Source organism: Sipha flava, unplaced genomic scaffold (genome assembly GCF_003268045.1).
Source record: "Sipha flava isolate LNK unplaced genomic scaffold, YSA_version1 0_pilon_pilon, whole genome shotgun sequence".
Classification (NCBI taxonomy): domain Eukaryota; kingdom Metazoa; phylum Arthropoda; class Insecta; order Hemiptera; family Aphididae; genus Sipha; species Sipha flava.
Genome location: NW_020271713.1, coordinates 5,068,959 through 5,082,209, shown reverse-complemented (window position 1 = coordinate 5,082,209; position 13,251 = coordinate 5,068,959). Strand labels below are relative to the sequence as shown.

Here is a 13,251-nt window from a genome sequence, read left to right as displayed (position 1 = left end):
CACGGCCCATGGGGAAGGCTATAGCCCCCTTAGCCCCCCCCCCCTTTGGCTACGCCACTGCAGATTGTAATATATATTAATCATGATTTATATATAAAATGTTTTGAAAAAAATTAATCGGTCTCTACCGAACATTGACTCCTCGGAGATTAGAAATTTTAAGTACTGTTCTATCTTAGTGATGAGAAAACAAGAAGATGATAATAAAAATACTTAAAATAAATCCGAATTTTATATCATTTTTAAGTTTGATTAAAGCGATATTTTTTAATTATGTATGAGCTCGGCATTTATTGCTTACTTAATTTGACTTTATATTAAATTATTTTAATATGATATTTTATTATATGAGTTTGAATTCGAATCCAAAATGTTTTGCAAGTAAAAATACATTCTAAACGAATTTTTTAACTAAAACCAGGGTCCCTCCTTAATTTTGTTTCCGATTTGAACACTGGTCTTAAATGTTTTTCTATTATTATATTATTGTTTCAATAGGTATTCATTAAATTATTTTTGTTTTATATAAATAATTAGATAATTATTAAGTCTTATCAATTATTTAACAAATAGGTAGTTAATATTATTTAATACCTTATGTAAAGAGCCAAAATAGTGAACAAATAGATAACAATCGTTGTTAGATCGATAACGACTAATATGTTACAAATAAATAAAATAACGAATTTAGTGCTCGCAGAAATATATTAAATAATTATAATAGAAGTATAGTATTGCTGAGTTACTAGTATTGAAATACTTTTGTCAGTGTTGGATGTACGCTTTTTTAAATCCTTTTTTCAGAAGATTGTATCCAATATTTTAAGCATTTATGGTTTTTTTTTGTTTTTTGACGAGTATTTGAGTATTTACTGCAGTTCGAATTTGTACACTTTTGTACACTCGACAAACTATTTTTTCTCTTTCCAGTGACCTTTGTAAAAATATTAAATGAATGTCTTGAGCCGTAAACTTTTTATATTTCAAATTAACATTGAGCGTACTACATTTGTGCCGTTGACTTAAACAGGACAAAAGAACTATTTTATTGCGCTAATCAAAGGGCTCGGTAAAGTCGATTGTTCTGCAATTACTTCTGCCATTGTGATTTCGGCAGTACCATTTAAAGCGAATTGAACTAATTTCAAAATTACAGACGAGCAGTAGTAATCGTAGTAGTGGTGATAGTGTATTATGATTTTTTTATAATAGCGACACAGTGCTTTTGCGCGGAGGGTGTGCGCGATGTATGTTCACTTATCAAACGTACACCTAAGGATTGAATAAAAATTGAATACGTGACTATGCCCTCGTTTATGTCCACGGGTAAATTATATTAGCCGTGCATGGCAGCCGACAATACTACGGTAGTAATTGTTACTAATAAACCATTATTTAATATTTCGTACCCGTATAAAAGCCGCAGGTTTAGGTTCACCATAAACTTCGAGTGGAACTGGCAGAGATTTAAGACGGCAGATAAATATTTGAAACAATGAACAAGCTTAATGAAACGGAATTTTTTCCTATATTAATTTGAAGTGTTTTTTAATATTAGGCTCATCGGTCTTATATTTAAGTCGTTTGTGTAGCACATCGATATTCTTATTGAAATCGAGTTCAATCTGGGATTACAATAAAAAAGATAATAATGTTTAAAATTTTTAAAAGATTAACCGAAACGAATGGAAAAAACTACACGCATTCATCGGTTTCTCGAAATTAAAAATTATTATCTCTTCGACAGCACTCGATTTACCATTTTTATAGACGTCGTAAAAACGTACGTGTCCTCACCCAATCAAAATATTGACATTTTCTTCATGTCAGCATTTAGCAATCAATTAGCAACAACTTGCAAGAATGTTTTCACAATTTGCACGGCTTTAGTTTTATCATAAAACCCAAAAAACTAATGGTGGGGCTGGAGACACGTGTTCCCGGCCCCACCCATTTCATTAAAAATAAATTTTGAAATTTTTCTTTAGCCATCATTTAACAGCCAATTAGCAACGATTAGCAAGTCATCCGTAGACATTTGCAAACCAATATTTCGTCCGAAAAAGAGGTTTCCGAAATTTGCACGTGTCTCTTACCCCGCCCATGGTTTTTTTCGTTTTATGATAAAACTAAAGCCTTGCAAATTGTGAAAATGTACTTGCAAATTATTGCTAATTGGCTGCTAAATGCTGACATAAAGAAAATCTCTATATTTTGATTGGGTGGGGTGGCGACACGTACCTACGTGTCGTAAAAGTGTGTCTATATGTTGCCAAAATAAACTGAAAACATACTAAACACTCTTCGGGAAGTTTTCCAGGCCATATATTGATTCGATAGCTAATAAACAAAAATAATTTCCGTCAAGTGATTAAAGTTGAATTCTATATTATCAATAAAATTTAATATTTTAACAAGCCTATTATTAATAAGGTTGACAATCTTTGTACGATTGAAGGATTGAAATACAATAATGAACTCGATAACGGCGCTATTTTGTTTTCCTACCGTCTAAACAAACAAACCGGAATATCTAATTTAAATGCTATCGATACAGTGTCATATTGCCGATTGGTTCCGTAACAACGGCGGTAAAGGTCATTTGATTATTTATGCTACGAACTCAGTGTTCATCGAAAAATTATCATTCGTTTAGATTAGTTTTACAGGCAATTACACGTCCCGTATCGTAATGCGGTGGATTTTTTCATTCATAATAATATTGTATTATGATATAACGAAATGACACGCAACAGCGTGCAGTGTCCAATTAAAATGTTTTATTCTTCTCGGAATGATAATGTCAGCTTAAATAAGCGTCCAAGACTAAATCCAATGAATATATTTAACGATATTTCGCAAAATTAATTAAATTTCTTACATTCGATGAATAAATTAGTGCACTGGGTTCTCTGATGCCAATTATTATTAACGAGACACGCAGCACAACTGGTGTTCCAAAATTTTCAGATCAGACATTGTCAGATGTTGTTATTATTATTACGGTCGGAATCCGGGGTATAAACAAGCACAGTTAAATATTATAAGTTTGTGGAGAGAAAACAAAATTATATTCACGTATGATGTACATCATTTTGTCAACATAGCCCAATAGCGATTTATGAATTACGAGTGTTCGTACATTTAGGCATGTGTACAATTATTTTATTCCGAATCGCGTTCTACTTCCGACCGGGTAGAACTGTTGTACGAGGGCGTGTTTGTGTAATATAGTGTGCACCTAGATCGTTTCATGATCCAGGAGTGTGGCGAGATCAATAATATCAATAATATTTCAACGATATTCCAGCACCAAGTCCTCACTTTTCACCGACCGCCGGGCCCACCCTGTACACATATCTACGACGACGGCGGCGGCTTACTCGAGTGGACGTGGGCCAAGTGCCGTTTCGCAACATGATATGGAAACGCATACGAATTACGGGTTATTATTAAATATTATTATTATTATTATGTGTATATTCACAAGTATTACAGTTAAAATCCGAAATCCGCCAAAGCTAGTTTTCACGAATAAATTACGTCGAAACCGATTTCGACTAGTTAAAACTAGAATCAACTAGGACTTCAATTTTAACACTAGTATATTATGTCCGCCGGACACAACTTCGTGTAACCCGAAAAAAATACAACGAACTCGACTCCGTATTTGCAACACAATTTGTTTGCTATGCATAAATCAAGATAACTACGACCGGCCGGCGATCAAATATCGACTATCGTAAAGTGTATCCAACAACGGTATAAAATGCTATTGACCAAATATCTTGCTTCAAAAGTAATGTGGAATAAATCACGGCTTATGTAAAAATAAAAATATGTATATTATGTAACTTTAAATACCAGTATAGTTTGCCTTGTTAAAACAAATAATAAAATTTTTACTTTTTCAAATTTAATTTTGTTACAAAACTGTATCTTCGAACTGGTAACAATATTGAACTCCTGATCAATCCTGTAGTTTAACTATTTGAAACTAGTTTTGACGTATTTCGGGTTTTAACGGTATAAATTATATTATTAAGTGAACGGACGTTTTTTGAAAATAAACAGGAAGGACCGTCACAACGATACGTACACATCGGCACTCTGGACGGTTTGAAACGGTCGAGAACGCTCGTTTCTAATTGGACTTGATTACTTCATAATTCACTGACGGTTATTATTATTATCATTATCAACGAACAGGTGAAAACAATAATAATGATAATAAATAACAATTCGTGCCAATAAAACGACCTAGTCAGTATGTGTCGCTCTCGCGAGTATTTCTTTTTCGTGCATAATAATGTGTAAAAAAAAAAAATACCGCAATATTGTACGTATATCACACGTTTATTGTTGAACAAGACCACCCGGTAATTTTTACCGCAGTAATTTTTCGCACATCGTTATTGTATTTCGTTTTAAAACGGTATTGAACATTGCAAACGTTTCCGTAAGCGGTACCGTTGGGATACGCTTCGAAACGCACTCAAAGATTTACCAAAAGTTTTTTAAACGCAGCGGTAAATCCGTTTACAGTTTTTAAACGTTTTTTTCACAATCGTGACTTAAAAATTGATAAAATTATCCAGATGATACAGAATAGCGAATCCAAAGGTGATTATTTATCTATTTATTTATTCTTTTCGAATATTTATTTAAAACTTAACGTTCTCGCATTAACTGGTAACTCAATTATTAAAACCTGTTTATCGCTTTGTCCACACTTTGGCTATAAGCACGTAATTTTTCAGTACATTGGGCATAGTAGGTAGGTAATATTTGGTGACAATAAAAAATAAATATATATCTGTGTACAACACGTATGCACATGCGATTATCATCAGTATTGCTGAATAATAATACGTTGTACGGAGGCCCGTCATTGTTGAATTAATGTCAATGTTATTAAGTCGTCCAACCGAACACACGGGGCAGCGTACATGCATGTGTGTGTGTGTGTGTGTGTGTGTGTGTGTGTGATTGTGACGGCATCAATGCGGAATTTCCGAGAACGTCGCAAAAAGAGAAAAAGGTCGACGTAGCAAATGTATATTATGATCGTCTCCGCGATGACGTTCCCCCACATCGTGGAAATATGGGCAGGGCCCGCGTCCTGTTCTGGTTTGCAGAGAAAGGGTGGAGCTCCTCCGCGCGGAAGGGATGGTTTCGGGGGTAAAGGCTCAATTACGTTCGTGTCGGATGGTCATATAAATAGCGATCGCTGCTTGACGGTTTATTGTCAAAACTGCAACACTCCGCTGAGGATCCTACGATACGCTCGTCTCCCGTCGACCGCGTCCAGACGACTTCAACGCCATATTTCCTTGCCGACTTTGAAACGTTCGCTTCAGACCAGTTTTCCATAAGGTAAGATCGATTCTCAATTAATTTCCTAATTGCTTTGCGCGCGTTCTTGCTCGTCCCGTATTAGATAGTTTGTCTTCGCCGTAACCATGTGTTACAATCGAATATCACGGAAAACATAAAAAAAAAAAAAAAAAACGTAGCATCGCGATTTCGAACAAAAATGTTTATAATATTTAACTTAAAACACATAGTTCAATTAATTAAGTGCGCGACAAAATGTTCGAGAGTAATGTTATTCATTTCTAACTAAAATTTCTAATAAAAAAAAAAAAATTAAATTATAAAACTCGCGCAAACACTAATCAAATTCAACACAATAATTAAATAAATAATTTTTTATATGTATAATAAAGTAGTAATATATTTCAATAGAAAAGCATTACTTTATGTTCTACACAGTTAATCGTTACGTAGTTATGAGTGATCTGTAGTGATGTTACAAGTGTAGCCAAACAATTAGTAGTTTTTAAGTTAATATTTATTTCACTCCGTAGCGTTTTTGCGAAACGTTCGAGTGCGCTTAATTTGCAATTAAGGTAAAAACAAATTCCATGTGTTTATTAAAATGTGTCGGACCTTGGTTGTTATAATCTTGTAACTTGATTGCTGTCATTGTGATTGTTATTACTTTTATTATTACTATTATAGTTTTGTTATTATGTTGTCAAATATAAACGTACACTATGAATACATCGAAATCGCGTTTACATTCACGAGAATTTTGAATGAAATTAGGTACTTTAAGAAGTGGTCTTCAAAACCGTATCACTCCCAAGAGTTGGTAATAATACTTTTGTTTTTAACGAAACGCAAGTTCTCGCTTACCGTACACTTTGTAATTTCCCTTGGCCCAAATGTGTATACATAGTTTTCGAGTCACTTGCCAAATAAATTTGTCATCAATAAATTCACAAAACGAAACTGTAATCGCTACGCTTAAATGTACGAGAAAAATATTATATAATTTTTTTTTTTTTTTTTTCGTAAAACAGTTACGAATAGTCAGTTTCGATCTGTATTGTTTTCGTATCGATATCGCGATGAAATTTCTCGTTTTTAATTACGACTAGCAAATAAATATTTGTGGGTATGCGAAAGGAAAAAATTCTCGAAATAACGTACAAATTAACATGCACGCAAACACATGTTCATGGAAATGTCTACTCGCTTTGACCACACATAACACATGGACAGTTCAGTGTACTCATATGTATATATTTACGGTTCGGGCGTATCGGTAATGGGTTTTCAACGATGACTTTGACGTGACGTTTTCGAAGAACCCGAATAATTATCATTTCGACGTAGGCACACGTTTGCAAGTTGTTCCCGCATGGTCGTTTTGCGGAGACTCACGACGACATGTTGCGGACGTTTGATTTACGGTAACACCGATAACAGTGGAAATTGTTGCGAAAGTAAAATCGTGCCCCCCCCCTCCCTCCTGTATATATATAAATGTATGTCGTGACGATATTACGCGCGCTATATATTATCTTGTGAACTGTTTTGTGATTCTCTCTTCTTCGTCCCAAACGTAGACGAAATGATGTCTTCGGGCTGCACGTCGAAATCTACCGACTACTATCATCAGATGAGGCAGAAGAACAACGAGGCGGCCAGGAACAGCCGTTTCAAGAAGAAGGTGGCCGAGATCGAGATATCCGCCCAGAAACGCAAGCTGGAGGTGACGTACGTTCAGCTGAAGAAGGAGATCAAACGCATACAAGTGAAGGCGTCGTAACTTGCGAGCGCGTTCAGGTACATAAAACCAGTTGACAAAAATGTGATCGTAGTTGCGTGTGTGTGTGTGTGTGTGTGTGTGTGTGTGTGTGTTTGTTTTTCGAAAAAAAAAAAACAATTTTTTTTTTTTTTTAAAATACGTCATCGGTGGTATTGGGAAAAAAAGGAACGCGCGACAAACATTGTGCGCGTCTATGACGATCGAATACGCGATTCAACGGCGGCCGACCGGGAGGAATACGCGTTCGACACCCCATTGTTCCGCGCGAAACCGCAAAACGATCGCACACGGTTCAGTTTATTATTATACTGCTTTACAGTATTACAATAATAATAATAATAATAATAATGATATTTCGTTATATTGTGTATTGGAAGCCGTCGCACTGCGGTGTGCGTAGGTAACTGCGGACTCCGGACACCTCGAAGGTCAACAAAAAAACAATCGGTCAACGCGTATGCGCGTCGTGCGATCTCGGAGGTTTATTTATACCGCGTGCACAATGGAGCGCTTACGGGCGGAAAAAAAAAAATTTCTCCTAGGATTAGGAAAAGATTTTTTTTTTTTTTTTTAAATATTATTATTGTTGTTGTTGTTGTTATGCGTACGTCGCATCGCGGACGGACCGGAAACGGAGATTATTTTCGAGCCGCGCGTTTACTTTCGATCATTACTTGAATAGGGGTAGGTACCGCTTGTCTACCTATGACGTTATTAATCTAACAGCGCGCAGCGTTACGTTGACGATCCCCCGTCACGAACAATAGTGATCTCGATTTGCGGTCGAAATTGACTCGAATGAAACGAAAAGCTAAGACGCGCCGTGACCGTATATATAATATTTGTACAGTGTTCAGAACCAACCGGGGTCGTTCGGGTTCTAAACCACCTATATACGTGACGGCAACAATATTTCCGTATGCGATCCCTGTACAGATAGCATATAACATGTTGGTAAATAAAATAACAATAAAAACCGTTTCGAACGCTAAAAATGGTATGACGTATTATTTTCGGGTTTTATAATAAAATAACGTGTTATTTAACGGAGGAAAAAAAAAAAATTACCTACATCACTACAATTCGAACGCTAAGCTATTTCAATATCCCGCACACAACGTCTTCACCGTTCTTTTATTGCACACGACTGTCGAGTGACGCAAATAAAATGATGTTATTCAGGTTAAAGTTCAAGTATACAGTACATTACAATATTTAAAACCCCGAATAACGTTCGTTTCGATAGTTTAACCGTTTTATCTGTGATTGTTCTTCTTTTGAAACGGGCAAACAACGTTTCATAAAGACGTTCTAAAAAACCGTGCGATTATTTTTTTCGAAAAACAAATCCAACAGGTCTGGTTAGAGCACTGTCGTCGACACCGAATTAGTTTCGGATTCGATATTTCCACGTCGACAGTGCAATACCACCGACACGTAGTAATAATTATTTCACGTTTTTTTTTTTCCTAACACGTAGAAACCGAATCGATTTTTTTTTTTTTTGCTTCTCGATTTTTCCGTCAACGCGTCCGTCCGGGAGACGTTGCCGACGATTTATTACTATTACCGTGCGCACGGCTGCGTCGTATTCGTTTTCCACTGTTGGCCTTGGACGTCCCGGCCGTTCCCGGGAGACTAGGTGCGTACGTGGATACATACATATAAATAAAGTGCAAACAAGTAAGAGTCTGAAAATGTGCGGTTTTGGCCGCGGACGTCACGCGAAAGGGTGTTCGGCGAGTGCGGGAGTGTGAACGCGAATCGAACGGCGACCGGCGGTGGATTTGTATCCTGTACGGTCCTGCCCGCGCACACCCACCGCTAAACACATGCAACACAAAGGGGTGTTCGCCGTGTACGGTATGACGTCGTACCGTATATTGTGCGAAAAACCCTTCTGGTCGCGAGAACGACCGTCGACGCGCATTGTTGTTGCCGTGCGTTGCCATTTTCACCCGCAGCACACGCAACGTACAACGGACCATTACGCGTCGAAACGGTATTGTACCGGTAATACACCTGTTTCGGTTCGTACCTACCGCCGACGTATCGGTCCGGTACCGCAGGGATGGCGCGCGAAATATTCTTACGATTTCTCAAAGGGACCGGTGGCGACCGAGGTCAGGGCCATATCCGAACTATGGGGTCACATCGACAATGGTTCGCTCGCAGCGTTCGTTTTCGAACGAACACCTATTAACACGGTTTGCGCTTGTTTAACGCGCGACGCTATAGGAGTCCGCTCCACTCGGTGTGCACCGATCGAGTGCGAAAACAACGTTATTCCTACGTTGTTCGTTTCGCAGGGTATTGTTTCGATGATATTATCGCGTTCAACGCGCGAAGATGGTTGGACGACGGGTTTCTTAACGTTATTAGTTTTTTCTCTCTCGGTCCTGATGTTTTCGAAAAAGTTATTCTTGTACCACACCAATCCCAATTCGCACGGAACACTCGATGTTTTTAAATTTGTATCCCGAAAGTTTTGATCCATGAAAATCGATTTTCGTGGTATAAGTCGATCGTAAGTTATTATAGCTGTAATATGTACATTGATTGGAGGTACACGAACATTTTTTATCCCCTCCATTCTACTCCGCTTATTTGAATTTTTAACACACACGAATAATCAACAGATTGTTTTGCTTCAGAATGTAAAACTGATAATAACATGTAGTCCAGGGGTGGCGAACATTTTTAGGTTCAAGTGCCAAATTTTTCCTTTTCAGGTTTTGAAAATCGTTTACGTGCCCAAAGAAAATTATATTTTCTAAGACTATAAACAAAATTACAGATTTATTACTTTATTTTTATTAAACTTTAGTCATTCTCAGTGGTTTCACAAGCAGCAATTGTTTCGTTGGTCAAAACCTTTTTTTCCTTCGATTTAATTATATTTTTTATGGCGAATAAGCTTTCATGAATATAGGTTGACAAAAAATATGAAAACATAAGGAATATTGTCATTTTTAATACTTTGTTACTTGAAACGTAATAAAAATAAAAATAAATGCTAAAAATGGTATTATTTTGCAAAAAATATCACGAATTTATAATTGTGCAGGAATAATCGTTTTCGAAAACCGAAGAGTCGATAGAGAAAATAAGTGTTCAAAAAGTGACAAAAAAAAAAATAAAAAAAAAATAAATAAAACACTCTAGGGAAAAAGTAGGACAAACGAGGGAAGGGGTATATTAGACTCCTAAATCGGTCCGCCCTTAAAACTTATCGTACAAAGACGAGGTGGAGACAATATCTTAGAAAATAGAATTTACTTGTGTCGAAAATGACGCGGCGCTCAAATTCCGCGATTACGAGTATATCGTTCTGAAAACGTTTAACAACGTTTTTTAATCACTTTTGATCATATGAGGGCCAAATAATGATGTCGTGACAAATGTGAACCGCTGTTAAAAATATAAAAATCGGTCAAGAACGTGTTGGGCGCGTGCACGATAGGGTTCCCTAACTAATGTTACCATGTATCTGCATTTCAAACAAATATACTGGTACTCGTTTTTATTTCTATTTAAACCTCATCGTATCCGTTGTCCTTCGATCGCGTACTGAAATCTTCGCGTGAAAACGAGAGGCCAACAGGGCTGCGGTATGCAGACGGATAGAAAGTGCAGTCGTAATAATACGTTCCGAGTCGGCTTGGAAAACGTTCGCGCAATACCTATCATCGTAGTCATCCTGGCGCACTGCTGCCATCCCCGTCTGCGCGTGCCGAATTTCGATGTGTTACACCCGTAAAACATTTAAATCATCTTTATTAATATTTTTGTTATGTTGATGGTTGGAGCATAGTCGCGTGCAATAAAATGTATTATCGTCGAAGGGACAATGCATTGTTGGCAGAGCGTTCGGCTTGTCAGTATTTATTACTTGCGTTCCAATTTTGTCGTTAAGACGCGCGTTCGTTCTTTCTATCCGCAGTCGTCCCCGGGCCAGACCGGTCGAATCCCGCGTGCGTTACGATCCGCGGGCTTGATGCGATCCGACTATACACTATGTACACCGTCGGGACACGCAAAAGGGGTGGTCTACAGGTTGTCGGAAAAAATGAAATAAAAATTCGCTTCTTTTCATTTAGACGTACCAGCCGCGCGTTTAAAATATATGCAATTTAATGTTAGTCAGATATACTTTAGACCGTGGTACAGGCCGGGTAGCGTTTTTTCTTAAACAAACGGGTGGAGCGCACTTCGAAGGGCTCGGATTTAAAAAATTATCCTACTACCCCCGTTCCATCGGTCGGGATCCGTCTCCCGGGCCACCAGAACACCGTTTTCAAAACACGGTCCAGTCGGAAAACCGTTTGTAACTCTAAAAGGTTCAGCGGGACGTGTTGATCTATCCGATTCCTTTCGATAGACTGCTTATTTATTTTTCGCATTGGAGTACCAATCAAAAAAAACAATAAATTTGTTTTTTTCGGCACCGATTTTGCGCCAACAACGTCGACCGTCGCCGCGTTAACCGATCTCGATACCAAATAATGATTGTTACAATTTATTACTACGCGCCGCACGCGCTTTATCGCTATTCGGATGAATTCGCATAGATTGTGCGCGGTATACATTTTCTAATCGTCGTCGGAAAGGAAAAAAAAATTAATCACTATTATTATTTAATTAAATTTTATCGCAGTAGATAACGGAACAAGTATTTGTTGATTGCCACGGAATTTATTATGAAAGCTGAAATAGAAAAAATTATAATAATCACGTTCAATTTGTTAGCTCAACTTGTGTAACTTTTGATAATGCGTTGTATACATATACTACACACATTGTTTTTTATCCGTCCGAAAAACCGTTTTTCGATCCAAACCAATTAAATAAATCATTAATAATTATATTTTGCGGTTTCATCGCTATCGAGGAACGCGTACACCTGTACGTATATTATTGAAATGCACTCCAAACATTGAGCGTGACGATAAATTTACGATTGAAACATTATACGCTCGAATTATTAAATTCGTCGTAATGTAACTAATATCGCTATGCGTGTTCCCGGTGAAAAAATGTCGCTCTGAACGTCATTTCATTTTCGAAAATCAACGCTAATGTCCATCGGAATCCCGTTGGGTGTTTATGTTCAGAGCAATACGGATTTATAATTTAATAACAATACTTTTGTTGGTCTTGGACGATTAGCAAAATTATTCATTTATTGTTACCAATTATTAACATATTCAGTACGATAAACATAACGATCAATAATATTGTAATTAATTGTTTATAGGCTTATTCGAGATCATGGCTGCAATATGGAATTATTATTTTCAACCGCAAGACACGTTAAATCATGCAAAAGGATTCTGTTGAATTTCTAGTCAAATGCATTGTACACCGTTCAATATTTTGACTGTCAATTAAACAGAAATGATAAAACAACACAAATGTAGAAAACGATATTTTCATATTGACATTTCGTTTTAAAAATTTAACATTGTACACTGATTATCCTATATTTATATTTAAATTATTATTATTATTATTATTACTATTATTATTATTATTATTATTTTTATTATTATTATTATTATTTTGATATCTGATGATCAACAGTCACGTTTTATAAACTTTTTTTTTTTTGTAGTACTATTATTTTTACTCAATAATATTTTTCGTCCTCGTATGTAAATCGCAGTAATTGATGTGCTATTGAATGTAAAAATATACTTACCAATTGAATGTAATTGTTCATTTCTCTTCAGACGCAACTCATTTAAAAACGACTTTTTTCAAAGACCGAGTCGACGTTTAAATACAACGTCATAGTTGCTATTGCAACGTTTATCGCTGTTGTACGACGGAGGTATTACCGTTCCATCGTGTGATTTATTTCGTTCCGACGAAATCGACGCCACCTCCGACGGACGCGTTTTATGTAATTGATATTTTTCATTCGGACCTATATGGCAAACCTTGTACACATTGTGTACACACGTTTTTTTTTTTTTTTTAATTTGCCTTTGTTCGTACACACGTTTAATCGAGTGGTTCTGCAATGTGACACGGGAAAAACGTACGTCAAAAGTTCGTTTTATCACGCGTCTAACCGAGTGGTTTTCGAATAAATGTCCATTGCCAAGTACGGTTTATACCTTCAGCGA

At 36.7% G+C, this 13,251-nt stretch overlaps 1 long non-coding RNA gene across 1 annotated transcript; it reads left to right on the top strand.

Annotated features, from left to right (window-relative positions):
* Positions 1-4,967: 4,967 nt before the first annotated feature.
* Positions 4,968-12,597, top strand: LOC112679289. Its single transcript, XR_003148193.1, has 3 exons — positions 4,968-5,376; positions 6,918-7,137; positions 12,378-12,597. It is a non-coding gene; the product is annotated as an uncharacterized LOC112679289 (long non-coding RNA).
* Positions 12,598-13,251: the final 654 nt, after the last annotated feature.